The sequence below is a fragment of the Protomyctophum parallelum genome, assembly GCF_964188405.1.
Source record: "Protomyctophum parallelum genome assembly, chromosome: 6".
Taxonomy (NCBI): domain Eukaryota; kingdom Metazoa; phylum Chordata; class Actinopteri; order Myctophiformes; family Myctophidae; genus Protomyctophum; species Protomyctophum parallelum.
In genome coordinates this window covers 9,681,158-9,706,657 of record NC_139701.1, presented here as the reverse complement: position 1 = coordinate 9,706,657, position 25,500 = coordinate 9,681,158, and the positions used below count along the sequence as shown (strand labels likewise).

The 25,500-nt window shown below is 42.5% G+C and overlaps 1 protein-coding gene across 1 annotated transcript in view; it reads left to right on the top strand.

Moving 5' to 3' along the window:
- Positions 1-25,500, top strand: part of naaladl2 (N-acetylated alpha-linked acidic dipeptidase like 2) — a 402,484-nt gene that overhangs the window by 41,361 nt on the left and 335,623 nt on the right. The window contains exon 2 of the mRNA XM_083768092.1: positions 10,361-10,415. The gene's annotated coding sequence lies outside the window, so the exon portion shown is untranslated. The remainder of the gene's footprint in view (positions 1-10,360; positions 10,416-25,500) is intronic.

Sequence of the window (25,500 nt, the reverse complement as noted above, 5' to 3'; positions counted from 1 at the left end):
CAGCAGGGTGGTTGACAGGGACTAGCCAACAACATTGAGAGAATACCAGAACACTTGCCTAAAAACAAACTGCCTCGGCCGTACAGCTGCTCTGCCTGCAAATTTAACCTCTGTAAACTATACCTAACTATACCTTAACCTCAGTAAAACCGTGCCACAACCTAACCCTATTCCTAACCTTAACCTCAGTAAAACCATGCCACAACCTAACCCTATTCCTAACCTTAACCTCAGTAAAACCGTGCCACAACCTAACCCTATTCCTAACCTTAACCTCAGTAAAACCATGCCACAACCTAACCCTACTAACCCTATTCCTAACCTTAACCTCAGTAAAACCGTGCCAAAACGCTATTCCTAAACTTAACAGTATAAGCTTAATGTAAACTATGCCTAACCCTAAATTAATTTCTAACCTTATTCTCAATAAAACAAATACAAGAATACAAGAACAGTCTCACCTGAGGGGAAAGGAACTGGTTGAAATAATGTGTTCCTTCCACGCGCTACACGGAAACTCCCCCCTGTCAGGTGTAAAGGAGCGACTTGGACACTCATGCATGAAGGAAGCATGAGTTCAAGTCCGTTGCTCTCCCCATGTTGGCGGAGGGTGTGTAGAGCCCAGGATCACATTAGATAATTGACACAGGGGTGAAAAATGGGTTAAAAAAAAGGTTGGCGGCAAAAAGTAAAAAAAAACGAGGGCGAGTGTGTTTTAAGACGAGCATTCCGGTTACCAGATAGATAGATGTATTTGCAAACCTGATTTGTGAGAGTTGATTTTGAGAAAACAAACCTATACGGTCAGATAATTCAGAGTATCAGAAAAGCTATAATATGCAATAAAGAAATGGTACTAATGTACAACACACAGCTTGAAGTTCCACCATGACAGCTAGACTGCTGTGGCTCATTTCCACGTGTGGCTGAATGTCCGCGCTAGCCCTGAGGTAATGTTGTTAGCGCTGTAAAGTGATTGGACACGCAGTTGGGTTCTCATGTGACATGAAACTCTATTAGTTAACCATGCTGACCGTGTGTGTGTGACTGTGTGTGTGTGTGTGTGTGCGTGTGCGTGTGCGTGTGCGTGTGCGTGTGCGCGCAGGGTCAGAAGACCACTGAGTTTTAAAGGGATTTGTAGGTGTGTAACACGGAGTGGATCACATTCTCGCTTCCTCCATAAGCCTGTCAGTGATGGTCTCTGACCTCCTCGGCGTATCGTCCCCATCACAGAGGCTTCGCTGGAGAGGTTTATAAACACTGGAAACGTATTCTGTAAAGCCTGTTTGTTTGTTTGAGTGTACTGGTGTGAGATGGAGATGATCAACATACTGCACAGCACCACTCAGTACTCCTCAGGTCAGCAGCACAAGTGTCCTTTCTGTTGTTGTTGTTGTGTTTATCAGTGTCACTATGTTGTGCATGCTCTTTGTCTAGACTTTTTTGTAAATTTTGTGAGTTACAGATGATTTGTAAATCGAGTTATCCAAGGTCTTTATACTTCCTGAATGAACCACTTTAAACATGGTGTCCCTATTCTGAGAGTATCATTGTCCACAATGTACTTTTTTTATAGTTATAAACTTGCATATCTACAAGCTCATAACATCATAACGCAACACGCTTTGCGCTTGTAGAGCAGCTATTTTGCTATATTGCCGTAAGATGAATTATATGGAGCTTACGTGATTTTAGAAGGCATTAGAAAATGATATGTTGTGGTAAATGATGGACTGTCAGAATAACTGCTGAGTGGCATGAGATGAAGTCAAGGCTTTTGGCCATATAGTTGTAATAGTGTGTTCACATTAAAGGTTTTGTGACATTAGTTTTCATTGATTTGTTTTTATTTTTAGGTTTTCTGACCTCAATTACACCCAAACAACCTGAACTTTGAACATTCAGTGTATTTTCTGTGGTCTGGGGTTTTCTCTGTGTGTTCTGAAGCCTTTTGAGCTGCAATGAAAACATTGGGATTTGTGGACAGTGACATCACAGTCCACAGGCAGATCAGAGCACTTGTCCTATTCAGAAAACCCCAGAGCACAGAAAATCCACTGAATGTTCAAAGTTCAGGGTTTTTGGGGTGCCATTGTCAAAAAACCTAAAATATTTTTTTTATTTTTTATGTCACCATACCTTTAAACATTATCTATGGATCATATCCTTTATTATTATTGAATGACATTAGTTTTATGTAGCCACATGGATCAGAACTCAATGCCTAATTGTGTGTGTGTGTGTGTGTGTGTGTGTGTGTGTGTGTGTGTGTGTGTGTGTGTGTGTGTGTGTGTGTGTGTGTGTGTGTGCGTGCGCACAATACAGTTTCAGTTAGTTATCGTTTTTTGATTTCTATAGTTTTCTTTAACTATAATTACCTTGGATCAGAGGCCTCAGGCAATCTCCGACTGGGTGAGGGTGGTTTTGGAATGATGCTCGCTTTGATAGACTACACTATGGAGATGGGCGTACACAGTGTACTGTGAACCCTGCTATACCCGTTTAAAGACCGAGGAAGGATTACAGGCTGTGAGCCGTGGTGTATATAGGAAGAACATTAGAGAGACTTCCGTTTGATGTAACGGTGTGTATCTCAAGGAGTATAGTGTCGGCCGCTGACTCAGCATTTTCCCCCGGCTGGGTTATCTGTTGCTGTGTAATGAATGGAATCCTTCAGAGTTTGGTTGAGATGAATAGAGACAAGGTCTGAATTCAGCACACTGCTGGCCTTATCATCAGTAGAGTATGAAGGCGGCTATTAAACAATGCCTACAGCACATGGCATACAAGCAGGGCCCCTCAGTGAGTCGACATTAAGTTTGCTCTTATTTAATAAAGGGTCACTCCGACTCACTTTTTCCACATCTTGGTTTCTGGCTGGTTGTTTTTTACCAGCTGCTGTGTAAGCACAGCTGGTCAATGTTCTCTCTGCGGTGCTTTCAATCCCACTTGCTGTAGTTGAGACCAATGTTTCTCATTGGCTGTACGGACAACCTATATCGTCCTGATTGGCTGCCTCGTCTCTAGGCAACCACAAACTTTGTCAGCCATGGGATATAAGGCTGCAGCTGGTGATTTATTGATGTCATCAATTCTTGTTTATATTTGTGAATGCAGAGGTGCACATGATCGACATTCTGTTATTTATGAACCAAACACAATTCTGTAGTGAACCACATGAACTCTGGACTAGCACCTCTAGTCTGGCCATATCATAGGGGAACATTCATAGAAAAAAGCAGATCTACAAGATTGCGTTGTGAGCTTGTAGATTGTCTAATCGGCAAATAGATCAGTGGTCAAAATAGATGTTGCTCCCGTTGTCAGAGATAGATTAGATTATGATTTTAAAAGACTCTGCTGGCTGTTGAAGAGACAATTTACTATTTAGGCATTTAGCTGACACTCTTAACCCAGAGCGACTTAAAGTGAGCAAGAATAAAAAGTTAATACTGCACATCAAATGCATAGACATAGTCTAGAATAATCTAGGATCATGAGTAAACTATAAGAGCCTAACATCTGTCTAACAGTAGAATGTATGTACAATTAAACTATACACTGAAGTGCTACGTATAACACTGGTTCCCAAACTTTTTCATGTCAAGGACCCCCAAATTGACACTAATTGGCCCACGGACCCCCATTTGAAAAGATATGCCATGCAGGGTCCCCCATAAGAGAAGATTTTTATGGCTCTATAGCAGTGATTTTCAACCCGTTTAATTTCAAGGACGCATCTTTGCATGCGCCTGCAAGGTCTTTGCATGCGCCTGCAAGGTCTTTGCATGTGCTGCAAGGTCTTTGCATGCGCCTGCAAGGTCATTGCATGCGCTGCAAGTTCGTTGCATGCGCTGCAAGGTCTTTGCATGCGCCTGCAAAGTCGTTGCATGCGCCCGCAAGGTTGTTGCATGCGCCTGCAAGGTCTTTGCATGCGCCTGCAAGGTCGTCGAGGCTAGGAGGCTCAGATAGTAGACAGCAGACACAAAGCAGGCAAGCCGCCAGTCGTCAGGGCAACAATGCAACTAACGTTTAATACAGAGACCTAGATCAAATTATGCAAACTGCTAAAAGCTGAGCATGACCAAAAACAAAACAAAAACACCACATTAAAGGTGAACGATTTGTAGTGTGGAGAAGCACGACATCCAGACTGTGCCAGTGTAACCTATTCCTCACACCCTGAAAGATAATTGGGCAGAGGCCATGGATAATGTGCTATCTAACCATACTGTACATGCACCAAGGCTCTGTGTGTACGTGTGTACAGTACTTGCGTCTGAAATCCACCTAACTCGAGAACCATTCGCCCCAGCGACTTCAAATTCGACACACGCGTTCCACCCCACCACAGGGGGTGCAGTGCCCGGTGTCGAGTCGGTCGGACCCACGGTTGTCCAGAACCGCCCCAAAAAGGCCTCTGCCCGGGATCTGGACAGGTCCCCTGCCCGGTGTCAATATATGGAGCTGGCATGTTCTGACATTCTGACGTCTGCATAGACTGCATAGACTTTGTCAGGCATGCCTGACAAAGAACAAGATAGTAGCCGCAAGTATTCCTATAACCTCCGCTTGCTTACCAATCGAGGGCCGAGGCCCCAAGCCATTCAGGCTCAAGCGTGATTGCACGCCTCCTCAAACCAGCCACCTATAAAACAGTCCTTTACACTGTCGTGTACGAATGACCCTTGCACATTTCATTCTAATCTTGTTTTCCCATCAGCTTGAAATACAGCCAGGTAGTATAGGTCTGGTGCAGGGCCAGGTGCTGCAGCAGTGTGCATGGCCTGCCGTAGGTCTGGTCCAGGAACAGTGTGCACAGCAGGCCAAGCACACTGGTGCAGCAGCAGTGTACATGGCCTGCCGTGGGTTATTGAGGTAAAACGGCTTTAAGCAGACTGTGTGTTGTGTTGATTATTAACTGATACTTTACGCCGACCCGCACGGGCCAGGGGTGGGATTTTGATGTCAAAGGTGAGGCAGACACAGTTACTGTTATAGGATCACGGGCACAAATTAATCCGCTTTACTTTCTCCTCTTCATGAAATGGATGGTGTTTTCCAGGAATGTTTTATGCAGCCAAAAGTGAGGAAATTGATCAATATATTGACTCGCCTCATGTAGGCGAACAACATTTGTGGAATAAAACCACTCTCATTTCCATACTTTAATGTAATTGAATCCTCCAAATTACCCTTAGAATCTCACACGCATGCATGCACAGAAAAGTGATTGTCCCAAGGGACTGTCCTTTAACAGTTTTCTACTTGCCCCAGGGCAATAATAGAATCTTTATATCAATATTTTACAAATTGTAGTAGACAATTATTCTTTTTTTAAGGCTTTTCCCTTCCCGGTTTAGCCGTCAATTAAGTCCTCCCCACACATGGTGCTGTTGAACCCTACTGGTCCACCAGGAGCCAGTAGGGGGTGCAATGCTGCATCTCTGTCCTACACATCCAGTACAACATGCACCACTGACTATAGAGCGTCGCAGTCCCGCCCCCTTTCATGACGACGCCAGACGCATTTGCCCCATAGACATTTCAAAAGTATTTATTTAAAGACCAAACAAATAATTACAAGAAGAAAAACAACAAAAAAAGTGTTGAAACCTGCCGTTTTTTTCTTGTTTCTAATAATTTGTTCGGCCACAAAATTAGTAAAAAGAACGGGGAATAATGTCTTGGGCCCTGGTAGGCGGCGGGACTGCGACGCTCTATAGGCCTGTCACAACTATTACATAATCGCAATTATTTGAGATAATCACAATTATATATTTTTGCGTAATCTTCAGCCGTGAAAAATGTCCATACAATTTTCCAACAATAGCAGATCTAAGCTTGTGGATCAACTATTTCCGCTATTTTGTAAATTGTTTCTAACAATTGTTTGTAAATCCTGTAGATTTACGGTAATTAGTATTACACCACGGGGCAGCACACCTAAACCTAACCTTAACCCTCTCCCAACCCTTAACACACCCCTCACCAACCTTAATCCGGTCGTTTTAACCATAGACTGTAAAAAATATGGACAAAGCGTTCCCCGGGTCTAACATGAACGTAAAATGAAGCCTGTCAGTCCTTGAATTGTAAGTCGCCATCTTTCTAGATCCGTTTGGGCCCAGACAACGAGGCGGGACTTCTTCTTCGTTGATTTTTATTTTGACTCGAGTGGGTGGGGGATCCCGTTCATAGACTGTAACGGTAGCCACGCCCCTCAGAATATGCGCAACTTTATGGTCATTGTTTTATAAATGGGACCATAAATTTCCAAAAAGAATATTATGACATTAGAAATTAAACTAGTGACTGGAAGCAAAAAGTATTCATGACCATGTTTATTAAGGTAATACAGTCTAGGTGAAGTTGGGCCCAAATACATGGACTTCTATGGGGCTATGGTTTTTTTGGGCCCAATGACAGCGCCACAACAGGCCATTATATGAACTTCCAGGAAATCCCGATTTCCTTGTGGCTTCACAAAATATCTGTCTGACTGCCCCCCTGGTTTTAACGCACCCCTCACCAACCTTAATCTGGTCATTTAAACGCACCCCTCAGCAACCTTATGTCACAGTCTAACCAATGACTAGTCTAAACTAAGTATGCACCCCGTAGTGATATGCGATCACACACACTATTATGTCATCATAACATCAAAATAAGGGTTGAAAGGGGGGAAATCTTGGCAATACGAGGTGAATTAATTGGTTAATGCTGGCGGGGAATGTATTAAATGTGTCAGTGATTTCTTTGTATATTTGTTATTTGTCAACTCATAACTGCCCTTTCTACATTGCAGCATTGATACATATAAAACAGTAAGTGCTGTTTTCACCTTATATGCACCATGGAGGCACTGTGTTGTCACCTCATATGCACCGTGGGTCTGTGCAGGCTCCCTCCTAGCTTGGATCTGTGTACTGACGGGACCTACACTACAGTCCAATATATCATTTAAAAAAATATTCCTGAAAAGACTTAAAAATACCAGATTTTCATCTGACGCCAGCAATACGGAAGGGCACAATAAATTATGAACGGCAAACGATCGGTGAAGCATATTTTTTGCGACGCGGCGTGTGTGGGCCTGGTAACAGTGATGAAGTGTCCTGGCAGCGAGGCCATTCATTTTAATGGCACTGTTGTAGAAAATAGTATGTTTACTAAAAACGGAGTAACACCTCCTGAACTGAGAATGTTAACAAACTGGAAGTGATTGATAGTCAGTTTAGGATATGAAGAATGCTTTATGAGCCATTAGGGCGTGTTTGTGCGTGTGTGCGTGTGCGTGGGTGGGTGCGTGCGTGCGTGCATGTGTGCTTGCATGCGCACGGAGAAAAGAGACCAGAAGATGTTGACCGTGCTGATCATTCACTCAGATACAATAAGACATTTTCGCAACATTTTGCTGCTTGTAGTGAGTGGCAAATTAATAGAAACAAGGTCACACAAACCCTTTTAACACCCAAAACTAATCTAGATCAAAGAGGAAGCACTGTAGCTCCCCTGAAGTAACTTCTATTGTGTCATCCACAAAAGAGCATGGCATTTGAAGTCAGAACACAGCTCTTAATACTGAGGTGACAGATAAACTCCTCTTGATTCCCACAGACACAATTTGGAGTGTTCGTTTAACTGAAGTCTTTGATGGTAGTAAACTGGCACACTTGACCTGCAAATATCCAGTGGAGTGTTGTTGTACTTCTTTCTTTTCACTAGCATTTTCTGGCACTATAAAATAATGAATTGCATTTTTATTAGTGATGCACCGAATATTCGGCCGCAGAAAATATTCGGCAGAAAATGGCTAAAAATGCATTTTCGGCCTATTCGGTTTCGGCCCGAATAGGCAGAAAATATATCACTGAATAGTGTATGCAATTAATGCGTTCAAAAGAGCTGAATAAATGTTTTATGGACCCATAATAGTGATTATTATTTAATTTAATTTATTATTTTGCCATAAATCAGGCAGCTTTAAGGTACGGCCATGACAACAATGGTAGGAAAAAAGATAATATAATATTAATCATTTTCGGGTATTCGGTTTTCGGCCAAATGTTTCCTATATTCAGTATTCGGTTTCGGCCAAGAATTTCCCTTTCCGTGCATATAGTGCTTTTCTATGCACTACATGCCTACTCAAAGCGCTTACAATGGTTCGTTCTTTCATACATTGGGAGGTGAAGCGGCGAACAGTCGATGCCAGCGTCCTCACTTCCCACATTCACACACCAATGGTGGCAAGCTCACACCAACCGACTCATTGGAGGCAATGTAGGGTTCAGTGTCTTGCCCAAGGACACTTCGACATGTGGACAGGAGGAGCCGGGATTCCAACCGCCGACCCAGGGATCATTGGTCGACCTGCTCTACTTCCTGAGCCACAGCCACAGCCTGCTATAGTGGAAATTTCACATCAGTGCCAAGATTCCCCAAGTACTGTCAGTTCTCAAAAGTAGATAAACAGTGAGTTCTTGCAGTGGGTTTTCCATTTTCATTAGTACCACCTTTTCAGACCTTCAGCGCCAGATGCGCAGACTAACACTGCCGTGTGTCAAACATCCAAACCCATCAATTGCGCCGCCGATAAACTTTTAACGTCGTAGCCCCTCAACATAGAGCCCACCAAGGGTGAAAGTATTGACCCTGGCGGGTCCAAATGAACACTCGGAATTTGACTGCGTGCCTGCATATTTTGCAGGATATGTGGCTCTAAAAAAAGAGCGGCCATATGGAGCCCATAATGGTGCCATCCCGAGGCATCATCAAACTGACACGGAAGGGTGATTTAGACGGGGCAGATGAGGATGGATCCATCCATACATTGAAAGTCATCTGTCTTCCAGCTTCTTCCACAGTATAGCTCTCTGTGTGTGACGGAGAGAGGCCCCAGGCCCAGGCTACAGCATGTTGGCCACTGAAGTGTCTCTCAATTACTGGTTTTAATTCCCCATTCCCCTGTTGGTCTGTCTCCATTAGCCGTGACATTTCTTCCAGAGGTGTGAATCATCACCCACTTGTCTATTTGTCACCATCAGGCCTGTGTTCTGCAGCCGGCGCTGATGCGGGCCGACTGAGACGGAGCCAAAAGTTGACGCATTCACATATTATAGAGCGGTGACTGCATGGCGAGGATGAGCTGGTTTGGTTTAATTAAATTTGATTTCAAGGACCCGCCCCCGGTTCAAATAGCACAGGCCGTCCGCGGCGAGCACTGGAGCAGCACCACTCTGTGCTGTGAAATCCCCAACGTTCCTTTAAGTCTGAGAGTATTCGGATATGTCTATTTATCCCCATTTGTGCACCGAGTTACAGACCCCGTAACCAGTGGTGTAAAATTAGTACAATACTTTTTACTAGTACAATTCTGATGTATTTGCTAGCGTCTATCGAACATAGGTGACAAGAAGGGCTATAAGGATGAGTGCATTTGCTGTGCACTTTTGTGTTTTTTACTTTACTGGAGTACTTTAAAATTGAACTACGATACGTATCACGATACTTTGTTGAAGATACGATACATGGACAATTTATTGGTACATTATGGCAATGTGATCTGATCCGATTCAATGATTTGATATCGATACAGTAACTATTTAAAATACATTGACATTATTTTAAACTAAGTAATTAAAACCCTCTTTTTTTCTAAACATTGCTAAATGCCACGCATAAAAATGGATTCAATCGATTATTTGAATAGCAAAACAATTCGATAACGATTATTTGCATTGCAAAACGATACGATACGTTACATAGTCAATGTTGGTGTTTTCGTTTCGATATACTTAGATTCTGGAAATTAAAATAGATTTTTCGATGCAGTTACTATATCGTAACACCCCTATCATGGACTGAAGCGCGGATGGCAGTAAATTACGCTAGCCATATGGTTTTATTTTGAGAAAAGCATTGCATCATAAGCTCTCATAATTTAGACAAATAGCTGAGCCCTTTTCCTCCACAGAGTGCCATTGTCGTGAATTGGACACCACTAGGAAGCAAAGAGAAACAGATGGCATGGCCACTTTGGCCAGATTCAATGTTGACCAAACATTGTGATGCCAAAGACATGCATTTGGCTACGGACCGGAAAATATGTTGTGCCAGGGACCTCCGTAGGATAATGTCTGTCAGCACTACTACACCTTTTTCAAAAATAGCCAATCTTGCTCATGCATGGCATTGTGATGCATTGTAGATCTACAGATCCTTCTTTGAGAATTAGTGGGTCTTTCTTGCCCACACTGCAGAATGCATTATATAACAATGTTATTGTGATCAGATAACGAAATGCCGGTTGTATACATTACATGCAATTTTATGTATTTGTTTTATATTATTTCAGATTAATGCAATCCAGCCTTCTGCAGCCCTGCTCAACACTCAACTAGAACAGAAGGGTGAGTGCATTTCCCACCTTTTTTCCCTTGTAATTAAAGTTTGTATTTCTTTCAGTCTTGTGCATAAAGACATCACAACCACATGTCACCTGGCACATGGTACATACATACATACATACATACATACATACATACATACATACATACATAAACACACATTATTGCCAAGGCTATAATGCCACACACAGAACGCCTATTACAGCCATACCACATTTATCATTGCAGTGTTTCACTTACACTGTAAGTGGTGCCTATGTCTGTGTCCTCTACATTATTATATACTCTTGCTATCATGTCATATATGACACTTTGACATTTCTACCTATCTTCAATGCACATTTTGGGGTCCGGAGAGGATGTGCTCTTCCATAATGTCAGTATATTTTGTGCGGCCGTGAACTTTATGAGTGAAAAATGTAAGTTTGATACACCAGATATGTGCTTTTTTAATATATCCCTGAAGAGACATAAGCTTGGTGAAACTGTCCAAACATTTCCCTATTATGTCTTACAACATTTTTCCTGAAATTGATAATACACACTAATTCACAATTTTAGTTTCATCGGGCAGTATGCATCCTATTGATTTTAGTGTGAATTAACTTGTTATCAAAGGGAAGTCTGACAATCTGTGTGGATGGATGGATGGAGTAAATGTCCCTCTCGCTTCCTTTATACGTTTCCCAGTATTTACTATTCCATTGGTCCGATAGAAGGGTGAGTGTTAAGACTTCACACCAGGCTTCTTCTTAAGCTGCTCATGAGATCATTGACAGAGCAATGAAAGACCTTTGCTGCATCTGTGTGGTTTATCCATCCATCATGCACTGTACGCACTCTGTCTGTCTGTCTGTCTGTCTGTCTGTCTGTCTGTCTGTCTGTCTGTCTGTCTGTCTGTCTGTCTGTCTGTCTGTCTGTCTGTCTCTATATCTTATGAAGCCAGGCACAAGTCTTGGCTGCCATGTTTTCACTTCCGTCTTTAAAGAAAAAGATGAAAAGGTTCTTCCCTGTCTCTCTCGCTTCCTCTACCCTCTCACTCCCTTCTCATCTCTTCTCTTCTCTAACGTTCCACTTGATATGGCCTTGAAGTGATTTTGCAGCAGAGTGGCCAAATCCGCCCTATTAGGAGTCTTCCATTGCATGTTTGGGTCCTTTCTGACATTGCAATTTTCCGCACAAACATGGAAAGCGAGGGAGAAAGGATTATGGTTTATGAATACTCCCTAACCCCTGTCAACTTGAAGTCTGTGTGCATCTATCTACAGAGTTGGTTTATTGTGTGTGTGTGTGTGTGTGTGTGTGTGTGTGTGTGTGTGTGTGTGTGTGTGTGTGTGTGTGTGTGTGTGTGTGTGTGTGTGTGTGTGTGCGTGTGCGCGTGCGCGTGCGTGCGTGTGTGTGGTGGGGGGTCCACTCATTTGTAATCATTCAGGTCTGCTCCACAGGCATCATGGTCAGGCAGAATATCTTAGAGGTCACTTATGTTCTTGTGTTTTTCTTACGCCGAAGCTCCACTGCAGCCATCGGGCACTTGTCAGTGTCGCGTCCGTCATGTCATCGTCGGTGTGTGAAATGTTCCCTTCTTAAGTTCTTAGTCATTCCCACCCGGTTAATTTTTTTGACGCCGTCCAAACGCGACACATCACACTCAGTGGCCTTACTTACTTATATATGAAAAGGAAATGGAATTTTTACTCGAGTTGTGATCGACCCAAACATTTGTCCTGTTTTGATTAATTGAATGCTAGATATTAGACAGAAATGTAAACGGTAGCCTACAGAGTGCAGTCAAACACTTGGTCTAAAAGGATGCATTTCTTACCTGGTATCCTAGTTTCTTTGAGACATGTTCTCTCTACACTCTTACTTGTGTGACTGTTTACCTTGTTGCTTATTGACCATTTGCACCACCGCGGCCATCTTGCCATCAGAGTTGAAACAATTGAAACATTTCCATGTTGCACTTGCAAATTGTTCTGGATAAGAGTGTGTGCAAAATGGTTTTCTTCTGATCGGGGCGCTCGATGTTGAAGACACTGCATGTTTTACAAATATTTAAAACTTGCAAAAGTTTTTCAGTCTGATCGGGGCGCTCGATGTTGAAGACACTGCATGTTTTACAAATATTTAAAACTTGCAAAAGTTTTTCAGCAGTCTTGTCCAGTGGTGGAAAAAGTACTCACATGTTTTACTTAAGCAAAAGTATAAATACTACAATATAGAACCTGACATACTAGTACAAAAAAGTACAAAAGTATTGACATTGAAATGTACTTAAATGACCAAGAGTAAAATGACTCATTATTTTTGTCTGATTTTCAAATTGTCAAATGTATAAAAATCTTTTGAATACAGTCGATCTACAAGCTCACAAGGGGTCGCATCGCCACCCTGTGTCATCATGACAATTGGAAATCTTTGCTTTTCATCATGTTTTATGCAGTTTTTAATTATCTCATATTTCTGGAAGTTATTGGCATCATCATAACACATTCTATTAGTTTGACTGTGCATGTTGTTAATATACAATGCATCTTCATTTGAAGCTGTGAAAACTGAAAAGATAAGCACTAATCAATTTGCTGATTAATATTTATGTTAAACTTTGGCCAAATTATCAACTATTTGTTTGGATGTTGGGCCTTTTAAAATAAAAGGTAATGACTGAAATGATTAATGGTCGCAATTTATAGTTGGAGTCTTGGGCAGAATTGCTTGCTGCTCTGCAGAGTACGAGTTTGAGGGAATGGACCAACACAAAATAAATAACTTGGTCTAAATTGGAAACGAGCGGAGTGGACTAAGCGTCAGGAAAGCTCAAAGCAATTAGTGGAACCTGAGGACAGTCTCTGTACACTGAGCTCTGATTAAATTTTCTGATTGTCAGAGCAATTGCTTTAAGACGGAAGAAACCTATACCTGCCTACTGCGAATAATGGCTTATTGGTAAATCCATTCTCTTTGGAGATGGAGATGTTTCGAGACAAAAGCTCTTAACCCATTTAGACCTGAGAAAAGATTCTACAAATGTCTTCTAAATCAGTTTCTGACAAACCCATGTTTCTATGTCAGTCGTTCATTTTCATGTCAAGGACCCCCTTGACCCCCAATATATGTAATTGGCCGACGATCCCCATCTGTAAATATGATGTTCATGCCGGGACCTCCCAGAAGCAAAGATATGAGTTAAAACGTTCACTCTGAAATAATATATATTCAAAGAAGTGCCGCCACATTTTCACAATCTTTCAAAAATAGCAGACCTGCAAGTTCATAGCGCGGCACTCGGTGCTGCGCTATGAACTTGTATAGGTCTGCTATTTTCCAATAGCTAAAATGTAACATAATGCTTAAAACACCAAAAGTGGTTCAGAATGGGTTAAGGTCTTGCATGCTGCAAACACTGCTGCCTCTGTGTAAGAGCTTTATTTATACTCTCTGGGTATATCTTGCGGGAGACCATGGTGCTAGTGGAGGCTGATGTGCTGTATGTGTTCTAGCGGTGTGTCCCCAGACGGCTGTGGCACTGCTGGGGTCGGACAGCTAAACAGCAGGATGGCTGTCCATTTGTCCGTGTGTCTATCTGCATTTCAGACAATCACGGTTGTTCTAGCGTGGCCATCCTCCCCTGTGGCTTCCACCTGGATGCACTCCATGAGCTAACACAGATACTGGGGCTGATGAAATTTTCACGACCCAGCAAATGTAGGGAATGGACAAGACTGTGCGGTTTGAGTGACCGGGAGCGAGAGAGAGGGTAGGAGAGGGAAGTGCAAGGAGAGTGAAAAGACTTGTTCACTCGACGTATTTCACTAAAGAGACAGTCCCAGAGAGCACGGACTGATATGCTACTTCATGGAGCCTGAAAGCCAGAAAGCATTGGATCTTCTTGTGACTCCATTGGATACCACTGTGTGTCTGTGTCTGCTGGCGATGATTGCCTTTTTTCTCTCCTGTATTAATGTTTTAAGGCGTTTTTGCTTCATTTTTAGCCCGGCTAGATGTCAATGTTGGTTGTCTGCTCTGCTGGTCCGTCCATACACCAGACTGTCTAACATACCGTTTCCCAAACAGTGGGCCAGGCGGGACCCATGTGTGGGCCGCGTACATTTATTTATTCATACCGTACATTTTGTTTTTTATTATTATTTCAAAACATTTTCGAAATACATTCCCAAATCCCCCCCCCCCCCCAAAAAAAAAAAAAAACCCAACCCTTTTTCATGTATTAAAAACGAATTCAATGTTTTTTTATAATTTTTTTTCCTCAGTAATTTAATGAAGAAATTAAAGAAATATCTAGTGCTCGTGAAAATAGCCGTTCTACAAGCTCACGCGGTCGCAAAGCGACACACCATTCTCACAAAGTTGATCCAGTTAAGTGCGAGGAACAGGAACTGCTAGTGATACTTGTAGACTAAAGCAATAAGCCACAGGAGGTCTCAGGTTACCGTGGATGTTACAATGGGTGAGAGGCGTAGTGAGACACGATCACTCCATTGTCTCCAACCCTCTCACCCATTGTAAAATCCACGGTACAGCTACAGAGCTGCGGGATCAACTGGGAATGATATAAAGTGATTGAAGGTGTGGATTATCGGTGAGATTTGCAACAGTCACGTGACGGTAACTAACCGTTTTAGAATCGTTATCGACTTATTGTGTGCGCCTTGATTAAGTCACACCATGGTGCCATGACTAATTCAGGCATTTGTGACTGGTGCTTTTTTTCTTTTCTTCATATTAACACAGTTCAAATGTTGAAGAAGGTTTTCATTCCAACAGATAGTTGATTTGGGGACATAACATGAGTACATTTATAAGTCAAAGTAGGCTTGTTTTTTCTGTAACTTTACCTGTGTTTTGGGGGCGGAGAGCTGCAGGCTCAGAGATTTGCATACTGGTTTTCGATTGGTCTTTGAAATGTCTGTCTATTTTCACTCTGAGCACCGCCCATTTGCGTGTTGTGTGTTTGTAACATAATTCTTCAACATATGACTATAGTAACTTCCTCAAAATAGCAAAAAAAAGCTTTGGCCACGCCTCCAGGTCTTAAGTTGAGACATACAACGTGAATTAAGATGCGCACAATAGGCAGCAATGAACTCGATACAGAATGTACAACATGTGTTGACTTCTCTCTCCGAATGAGTCTTCCTGTGTTTTCTCGTACTTTTTTCATCAGCCACACTGACATTTCTATTCGGTTGGGTTTGCGGAACTGGAGATTGACCTTTCCACAGTCTGCCATTGGATGATGGAATGGCCTTAGCTGTCATGGCTCCCATTAACCCTCAGGCCCCGTGCTTCACAGGGGCATGGCTGTGTTATGTGATACAGTACAGTACAGTAGATTACAGGAGAAGGGGGGACCATTCATAGGCCTTGCACTCAGGCCCTTTCTCTGATTTTGATATTGTGGGGCGGCGGTGGCTCAGGGGTAGAGTGGCCGGATGGTAACTGCAAGTAGGGATGTCAGTAACGGATAGTTTCCCAGCCGGTTAGCCGATAGGATTAACCGGGTCATTAACAGATAGTGGTTGATTTTTTTTAATAGGCTACCCCAAATGTAATATGCATGTATAGGCTACATAATTAAAGTTGGTAGACGAATGGTATACATTTATTTATGCTCCTTTTTTAAAAGACAAACAAAAAAGCAACATTTAACAATATAAATAAATTGTTGTCAATAAACAACGCATCGCATCTGTATGATGCTGATGCATGCATCTGCGCGTCTACAGTACAGAGGTCCGCCGGTTCTAGTCCAAAACATAAATAAGTCCAGTCCAGATCTGAGCAACCTATACCTATAAAGCCACTCGACGCATGGGCTAAGCCTTTTTTTATTATTAAGGAAGATCAGCATGCATGTCACCGTGTTCCGTTTGTTGACTTTTCGCTGACGAGAAAACCCTCAAACATCGATAGCACATGGCTAACTTGATAGCCGTAAGCCGTGCCAGTGTGGGGACTCGGGAGACGGATAGGAGTAGGAACCAGCAGCGGCTGTAAACGTTCTCCCTCCAGGCCAAATGGCCAATAATGGAATTAATAATGTAGGTCTCTGCATTGATACGGTCAACATGTGTTAATCTCGTCTTGCTGTCAGCCTGTCACTCGCTTACATTTTGACTACCGCAAAGCTACCGTTGCAGGCTTGTAGCCAACTAGCCATTGAAGTACAACAGAGAACTTTGGGACATCGAGGGGGCAAAAAACAGAGTCGAAAATTTGTGGGTCGCAGACACATTTTTATGGGTCCCTTTATTTATTTATTTATTGTTTCCTACCTTTTGTTATTAATTGTGATTATTTCAAAAGGCGAAGATTTTCGTGATATAACAATTACATTCTATGTTGTTTTTTCAGTAATAGCGTAGCAAGAAATCAACGAGTAATCTATGAAAATATTTATTTATTTATTTGACAGGGACAATGCTCATTAATCAACATATCAGTTTTCACTTCCATGTAAATGTGCCAGAGTTAGCCATAAGCTAATTTACATCTGTAGTCCCTGAGAATATAATACATTTGAAATACATTTGAAAACAAATGTTTAAGAAGTAGTCAAAATCAAGCTCACAATGTTAGCTTGTAGATCTGCTATTTTCACTAGTTTGAGTCCCGGGCAAACGTCTAATTTATCTTTTGGGTCACGGGGAGAAAAAAAAAGTGGGAACCCCTGCGTTAAAGAGAGAGACGTCCATATAAATACAACTTTAACATAAATACAATAATTGATTTAAGATTAAGAAGAAATAAGGATGCTGGAGAATACAGAAGAGAGAGAGAGAGAGAGAGAGAGAGAGAGAGAGAGAGAGAGAGAGAGAGAGAGAGAGAGAGACAGTTAGGCAGGAGAGTGAAAGCATCTTGTCTGCTATGTTAATATGCTCAGCGATGCGTTTATGAAATGAAGCCACGGAGGTATAAGTCAGTGACATTTTCATTAATTCGTTGTCAGGTGGATTCTCTCCCCACCGCTGCGCTTGACATATAAGGCTGTTTTCTACACAGATGAATTGCTCCAGGTATATACATATATATATATATATATATATATATATTGGGAGAGGCTTGACTAGATGAATAAAAGGCTTATTGAGTGCACGGGATCAGTGGTTCTCTTCAGTGCTCCGTGCAAGCCTTGCATTGACGTGTAATTGCATTGTCGCACAGAAATAAGAGAATTGGCTGCATATTTTAGTTTAATTATCATGCAAATGCTCTGGCGGTGACTTGGCGGGCATCTAGAATTTTATACATGAGTTAATTTCCGTTAACTTTATTACCGGTAACTATAAAGCAACTGAATGCAACTTTGATGTATTTGTAACCCAGATGCCCCAATCAAGCTTTTCTTTTTGTTGTCAACTAGGGATGCCAAACGACTCATATTTGGCCAATCGACGAATCGAGGCCAAAAATCGACGTGTCGAACGACTTTTTTCCTTTTTTTTCTTCATTATTTTTATATTTTTTTGTTGCTGCGCAGCAGTTGAGGAGAACGCAACTATGCATTCCTTTAAGCAACACAACTTCTGCAGCTGCATCCATATGTTTAGAATTTGCACAATGATCAAATCCCAATAATAAAAAATAAACTTTATTTTGTAAACAACGAAACTGAAGGAGCAGCGGCGCTATCGGCTAGCCGCTAGTCCCAACTCTCAAGTGTCTGCAGCCTGTCACGAGTAATGAACTGATACGGGACGCACGTTGTTCCGTATTTTAATGTCGGGTCGGATAATAAATACAGTATAAATGACGGCGGGATTTATTTGACAACTCTATCCTGCTTTGAAGAGAAGAGCGCTCACCGCTCAGAACAGAGCAGACCTGTGGCTGTCAGCTCACTTTACGGCATGTGTAGATGATCTGGGTCTGGGAAGCTCAGAGCTGCAGCCATTGGCTCATGATACGAGCACACGACCAATGGGACAGATCATTCAGTGTTGCTAAGATACCACCCCCCACCACACACACACGCACACACCCTTGGACGATGGGGTCCACAGCGCTCTGCTCAAAGTAAACTTGCATGCAACGAGCGGCACTGACTGACTGAAAAAATAATAATACAAATAAAAACGATTTTTCGACTCATACGTTTTGAGTCGCGGGAGGCATGAGTCGATAATCGAGTCGATTTTCAACTTTTTTCAACATCCCTATTGTCAACACGTATTGATAAAGGAATTTGACTATAGGTCCATGTATGTATTTCATATTCTGGATACAACATTCTTTATAAAGCATTCCTGCGACATTGTTCGAAATCAAATGCAAGTTAACCTAGTTTTGAAATGGATAATGCAATTTCTAAGTTCCCAGTCCACTATTAACAAATTACCTGCTTGCCTGCCCTATTTTCAAGGAGAGGGTGTGGGGGGTTGGGGGGGGGGAAGTCCTCCAAGGCTTTAATTGTGTGCATAATTTGGTTCCAGGGCTGTTAAATGTTTTTCTATCTGCCTGTCGGTTTGCTCACTAATTGGCTAGAGTCACTTCTGCTCATCTTGCATGCTCGTATACCTTCACAAGAGATAATTGAATAATCTGTAAATATTATTTAGTTTCACCTCAGCTGTTCGTGCTATATTGTGACATTAGGCGGTTTCACAGGGAATAATCTTGTGAACACTTCTCTCATCCTCCTAACATTCCTCCGCGCCCTTCCCTTGACTAATCCCTCCATCCTGACTAATCTCCTCCACACGCCTCCTTCTAGCACATCCATCTCTAGTGTTCATGTCCCTCATCTCCTTCTCTCCGTTCCTCTACACACCCTCCCGTCTGTCTCCCCCGGCCATGGACTCTCTCTCCTTCACGGATGCTTTCAAATCTTCGTCCCTCTTCCCTTCCACCATGTCTGCTCCTATATACGGCATGTCCTTCCCTTCCCTTCCCTCCTACAGTACACGCTCCATTATTCTCCGTCTTTCTTTCTTTCTTTCCTTCTTTCCTTCTTTCCTTCTTTCCTTCTTTCCTTCTTTCTTTCTTTCTTTCTTTCTTTCTTTCTTTCTTTCCTTCTTTCCTTCTTTCCTTCTTTCCTTCTTTCCTTCTTTCCTTCTTTCCTTCTTTCCTTCTTTCCTTCTTTCCTTCTTTCCTTCTTTCCTTCTTTCCTTCTTTCTTTCTTTCTTTCTTTCTTTCTTTCTTTCCTTCTTTCCTTCTTTCCTTCTTTCCTTCTTTCCTTCTTTCTTTCTTTCCTTCTTTCCTTCTTTCTTTCTTTCTTTCTTTCTTTCTTTCTTCCTTCCTTCCTTCCTTCCTTCCTTCCTTCCTTCCTTCCTTCCTTCCTTCCTTCCTTCCTTTCTTTCTTTCTTTCTCTCTTTACCTTTCTCAGCCTCATCCTCTGCCTATCCTCTAGCTCCCTCATGCACCATCCCTTCATATTCACTGTCATCCATCCATCCCCAAGGCATTCCTCCCTTTCTTCTGCTGCTCATTCCCCCCCCCCTCTCCCTCTCTCTCTCTCCCTCTCTCTCTCTCTCTCTCTCTCTCTCTCTCTCTCTCTCTCTCTCTCTCTCTCTCTCTCTCTCTCTCTCTCTCTCTCTCTCTCTCTCTCTCTCTCTCTCTCCCCCCTTCCCTCCTCCTCTCTCTACCTTAATACTCCATCCCCCTCTCTCTCTCTCCTAGTGGAAGACATTAGCATTGTCCTGTATATCCCTCCTCCACCCTCCCCTGTTCTCCCTCCTCCATTGCGTCCTCCACCCCCCTCCTCCTCCGTCTGTCCCAGTGGGGTATGGAGCGGCGCTGTGTCCTGTGGCAGGAGGGGATGATTCATGATTGACTGGCAAGGGAGAAGAAGACATATTAATCAAGAGGCAGGAGTGCTGCTCCGCCATAATGCAAATGGAGTGTTAATTGAGTGCTGGATGGCTTTGAATAATGGCTCCGCTTTTCTCTTCAATCAATGCACATCACAACAATGGGCTGACAGCGTGTACAGTGGGAGCCAGTGGGAGCCACGGCACACTTGCTGTCATACTGTTGGATAAATCCCACGATGCAAAGGTTGTTTTTTATTTTATTTTGCACTCCTTATGCGGTGACACAGAAGGATGCCTGTTTATGAGAGAATGCGGGCAGAGTAGGCGTTAACGGGCTGTGGGGGGGAAGTGATGGCTTTTTGACTGAGAGTTTGATGTTTGTTCTTTGTGTGTTTGCACAGTAAAGATGTTGTAAAAGTGACAGGCCCCAACAAACATAAGCAGCACGGCAAATAGAAGGTCACGCCGTGGCCGCTCACTTTATACGGGGAGCAGCAACAGCTTTGTGTAATCAGATCTTTTTGCCAGGAATTAAGGTAAACACACTCAAATTCTTGACTATCTTTCACCTAAAAAGTCAGAAGTGAAGTTGGTGTGTAAATATGCACTACTAATGTGTTTAGATAAGGTCAGGTCCTGTCCTTCACTCTCATACAATCATACAGTAACATTATCAACTCACTTCTTCTGTCCAGTCCAAAATTAATGACCAAAAAAAGGAATGGTCAAATGTAGTATGAGGACAACGCAGGTTGCTTTGATGAGAAACACTTGTGCAGTTGTCACATGTAACTGTTCAAGACAACATACATTAGTTATTTGTTCCATATTGTAGGAACCCTAGCAGGGCTGGACTGGGTCAATCATTATTAGTTATTTGTTCCATATTGTATGAACCCTAGCAGGGCTGGACTGTGTCAATCATTCGGCCCTGACATTTGACCCAGTCCATCCCACCACTAACCGGTAGGCAAATAGCAAGGGGTGTACTTGTACATCATATCCAAGGGGTGTACATTAAGCTGCCTCACGCTTCAGAAACAGGAGATATAGGCTCCTGACCTACAGCATGTACCTCATGGCTCGGCAAGGATTACTACTACTAGTGTCCCTATTCCTGGACGAACATTCCACCAAAGATGGCCAATCTACATGCTCACACATTGCAGTATGATGCATTGCAAGCTTGTAGATCTGGAAAAAATATATATATCTGAAATAGTTTTCTGATTAGAGGGTAGAGTGTTTAAGTGGTTCCATCCTTGTTATGAGATTTCTTCTAGCAGCCGCTGTCCTTCAGTCGACCATGAAAAGGTTTAGGGTTTGGACCGAGGGAGTGTTGTTCTGTTCCCGTCCAAATGGAGCTGCAGAGACCTGTTAAAACCATCAAAACCAATTGCTCGGAGCGTGACATCTGTCGTCAACAAGCATCACAGCCTGTTGAGCAGTGATGAACGCAGGCGTTGTCGCCTGGATCAACGACAGGTCTGTGCTAGGTCTCCTCAAGAGGGGCGCGACAACGCAAGCGTGAAAAAGTCTTTGTGTGGACACAACGATTTTGTGCCAGGGACCCCTAGGGGGCCCTATTTTTGTCAGTGCCTTACCCCTTATACCTACACTTTTTTACTATTCTGAAAAACAATAAAAAAAAATTGTTCAACTCACCGATCTACATTGACATGTTGTGAGCTTGTAGATCGACTATTTGAACTATTCAAAAATGATTTAAAAATGGTAAAACAAAAGAAAGAAAAAAGGCAAAGACATTTAGGGATAAGGCCGGGTAAGGCACTGGAAAAAATAAGCCCCAAAGTGTTAAATAAAATTAAACATATTATCCACATATATAAACACACACACACCTGGCATATGTGTATCCCCCCTGTCCCTCGGCTAATATACTAATTAGGGATCTCTCCAATGGAGAACATGGTGCTATACTAGCGCTATCCAGGCTTCGGTAATGCTATCCAGTGCTACGTACTCTTAATTACACAGCATCAGGCTGCTAAATGAGCTCTGCTGTGGGACCCTGTGGGGAAAACAGATCGGCAAACAGAGGGTCTTTCCGTACTGCAGAGATGCGCTCCTGAAGCGATTATGACACAATTCCCAGGATTAAGACCCAGCTTAATGGTGAATGGAGGCCAAAGGCTCAACCAACAGTGTGGTAGGTTAGATAAATTGGGGTTTTTTCAGGACCCTCATTGGACAGGATTTTGTGCCAGGGTGTTTTCAAAATGTCGAGATTATTCAAAAATGTCCCAGAAAAACAGGTAGATTGTCCCATCGCAAAGCTATGTGAGCTTGATATATAGATCCAGCGTTATCAGAGACTTTGGTCCACAAATCCAAGATGGCGCCACGCATGGGCAATAGTCTTGCACTTATTGTAAACAGTATTATTCACTGTTATGTTACTGTTATGCTCGGGGCGGCGGTGGCTCAGCAGTAGAGTGGCTGGATGGTAACCGCAAGGTTGCCAGTTCGAATCCGGGCTCCCCCAGAGTTAGTGTCGAAGTGTCCTTGAGCAAGACACTGAACCCATAATAGCTCCTGATTTGCTGGTTGGTGCCTTGTATGGTTTCCGCCGCCATTGGTGTATGATTCTGAATGTGTGTGTGTGAATGGGTGAATTGATGCACAATCTATGTAAAGCACCTTGGATAAAGGCGCTATATAAATGCACCATTTACCATTTACTGTAGGCTTACTGTTGTTACAAAACGTAACAACAGTAAATAATCTTGAAACTTGGCCCCTAGAACTTCTTCAAGGACACCCTGACCTTGTGTGTGTATATATACACACACTTCACACTTCTGCATGCATTTTCAGGCTACGGGTATATGTTATACTTACAATGTAGTGTTATGCTATAGTTAACAGCCAAGTACAATGCACATTTTAAGTTGTGATATGTCATGCGTGTACTTTTTTTTTAAAGTGAACATCATATGCGCTAAAATGTTGATTAAACTGGTTGCATGATTCAAATCAAAGCTATAAACCCAACAGGTCCCTCTCATAATGAAGTAGCTCTTCATGGATTCATCTCACACTCTGTCCTCCGCGCTCATCTTATCACGAGAGCTTATCTTATTTGTGGATTGGATAACGTTCTTGTTTGCATAAGGCTGACTGGAGCCTTACTAGAATAAGGTTTCAATATAATGGATATGACGAGGCCATGAATATGGCAGTGTGTGCATGTGTGACACGCCGCTGTAATGTAATTTAGCTGGCAGATGGATGGGAGACGGAGGTCTTGGGGGAATCAGAATGCTCGGCACTGAGATTGAAACAGGTGTCAAGTGCGCAGCTATTGACACATCTGACTGTATCATAATTAGTTCATTATCAAGCTATCTGCTTCAAAGACATGTCCTCAGATCCGCTGATTGAAATACCTCTGGGCTGACACTAAGGTTTCCACTTCACTGCCCCCCTCTCTCTCTCTCTCTCTCTCTCTCTCTCTCTCTCTCTCTCTCTCTCTCTCTCTCTCTCTCTCTCTCTCTCTCTCTCTCTCTCTCTCTCCAAGGTACTCGGTGAGTTACGCCGTATTCTTGGCATGATTGCATTAGCATATTAATAACCTGATGTTCCTCAAACGCTAATTCTGTTAATTAATCCACAATGGGTTGTTTCATTTTCCCATACTTTAACTATCCCAAGACCTATTGTAATAACGGAGTTACAGGTTCACATTGGAAACTATATGGCGAGGGTCAATGACCTAGTATTAACACAAATAAACATACAAAAATAGATTACCACATTATACATTTGCTTAAAGATTGACTGAAATATACTTGCTTTTTTCTGTTTTGTATTGTGAAGAAGAAGTTACAAAATAATGTGGTAGATGGTTCTTCAGTTGTTCTTCTGCTCAGCCAGAACAGAGTGGCTTTGACCTTGATTTGCTCACTGAGTTTGGTGAACATGGTTACTATTCAGAGCATGTGAGCGGAGCGGAGCGGCCGATAATTCCGCTCTTCGCTCTCGACGGCTTTTGTTACGCTCGCTCCGCGCTCACGTTCATCTCCCCCATGCCGCTCCTCGCTCGCGAGGACAGTTCTCGCTCCGGAAGTCAATCTGACACATTCAAAAACCCGCTCCGCGCTCACGTCAAAATCCCCCCGCTCCACTCCTCGCTCACTCCGCGCTCCGCTCCGCTCCGCTCACATGCTCTGTTACTATTGCAACGAGGGAATGTCCGTCCACACACAGGCTTCAGTTATTAGGCAGTGCTGGACACATTAGTGACCAAATGTGACTGAGAGACTTCCATTGGATTTATTTTTTTAATTTTCGTTTTTTCATGTCAAGCTTCAAATTGATATATTGGTTGTTCATTTTGACCCACCAGTTTTGGAGATATGGCTTATAGAGTAATGTCTTGCATTACTTGTCTTTTCTCAACTTGCTGTTTTCAGCAAGTTGAGAAAACAGGCTTGAAAGGTTCACTTTGGTCTCTAACATTCCACCTAGCTACATGTTTAAGCATTTAATTCACATTTACATTTTGATTTCAGCTCTGACACTTATTTTAATTATTTTAATTTGCATGATGGCAGTCTCTCAGTCAAATCTGGTCACATTAGTAGAGTCACCCTGGGCAAGACCTATACGCTGTAGAGGCTATCATTTGTTTGGGTGGAAGTTGCGGGATTTTAGCGGAAGTATCGCCCAATTAAATTACGTCTATGCTTTACAAATCAGTTTAAATTATCCGCAAATGAAACCAGGCTGTGACCAGGCTTTTCTTTTAGCTTCTCTGCCTTACGTTGTGACCAGGCTTTTCTTTATGCTTCTCTGCCTTACGTTGTGACCAGGCTTTTCTTTTAGCTTCTCTGCCTTACGTTGTGACGAGGCTTTTCTTTTCGCAGATAAGTAAGCCTGGGACTGAGGCTACATTAGAGTAGGCTATTCAACCCCAGTGGCCCAGTCAAATATAGTTAAACAAGTACACATTATAAAGTACTACTTTAAGTACTGCTCTTAAGTCCGTTACTGTGCGCCACTGATGACCATAAAGTTAGGGCCTCTCTCTCTCTGTGCTATTTTTGAAATAAAAATAAATAAATATTGAATTATGTTGAATTATTTTGAAAATTGTAAAGTCTCTTCTGGGGGGTCTCTGAAACAAAAGATTTTCAGATGGGGGTCTGCAGACAAATATGTATCAAGGTCCTTTGCACAAAAAAAATGAGAAATGTTCAAATAGCTGGTCTACATACAAGCTCACAACACGCATCGTGATCTTGCAGAACCACACTTTAGGCCACTGAAAGACACATGTTTTTTGGTGACCT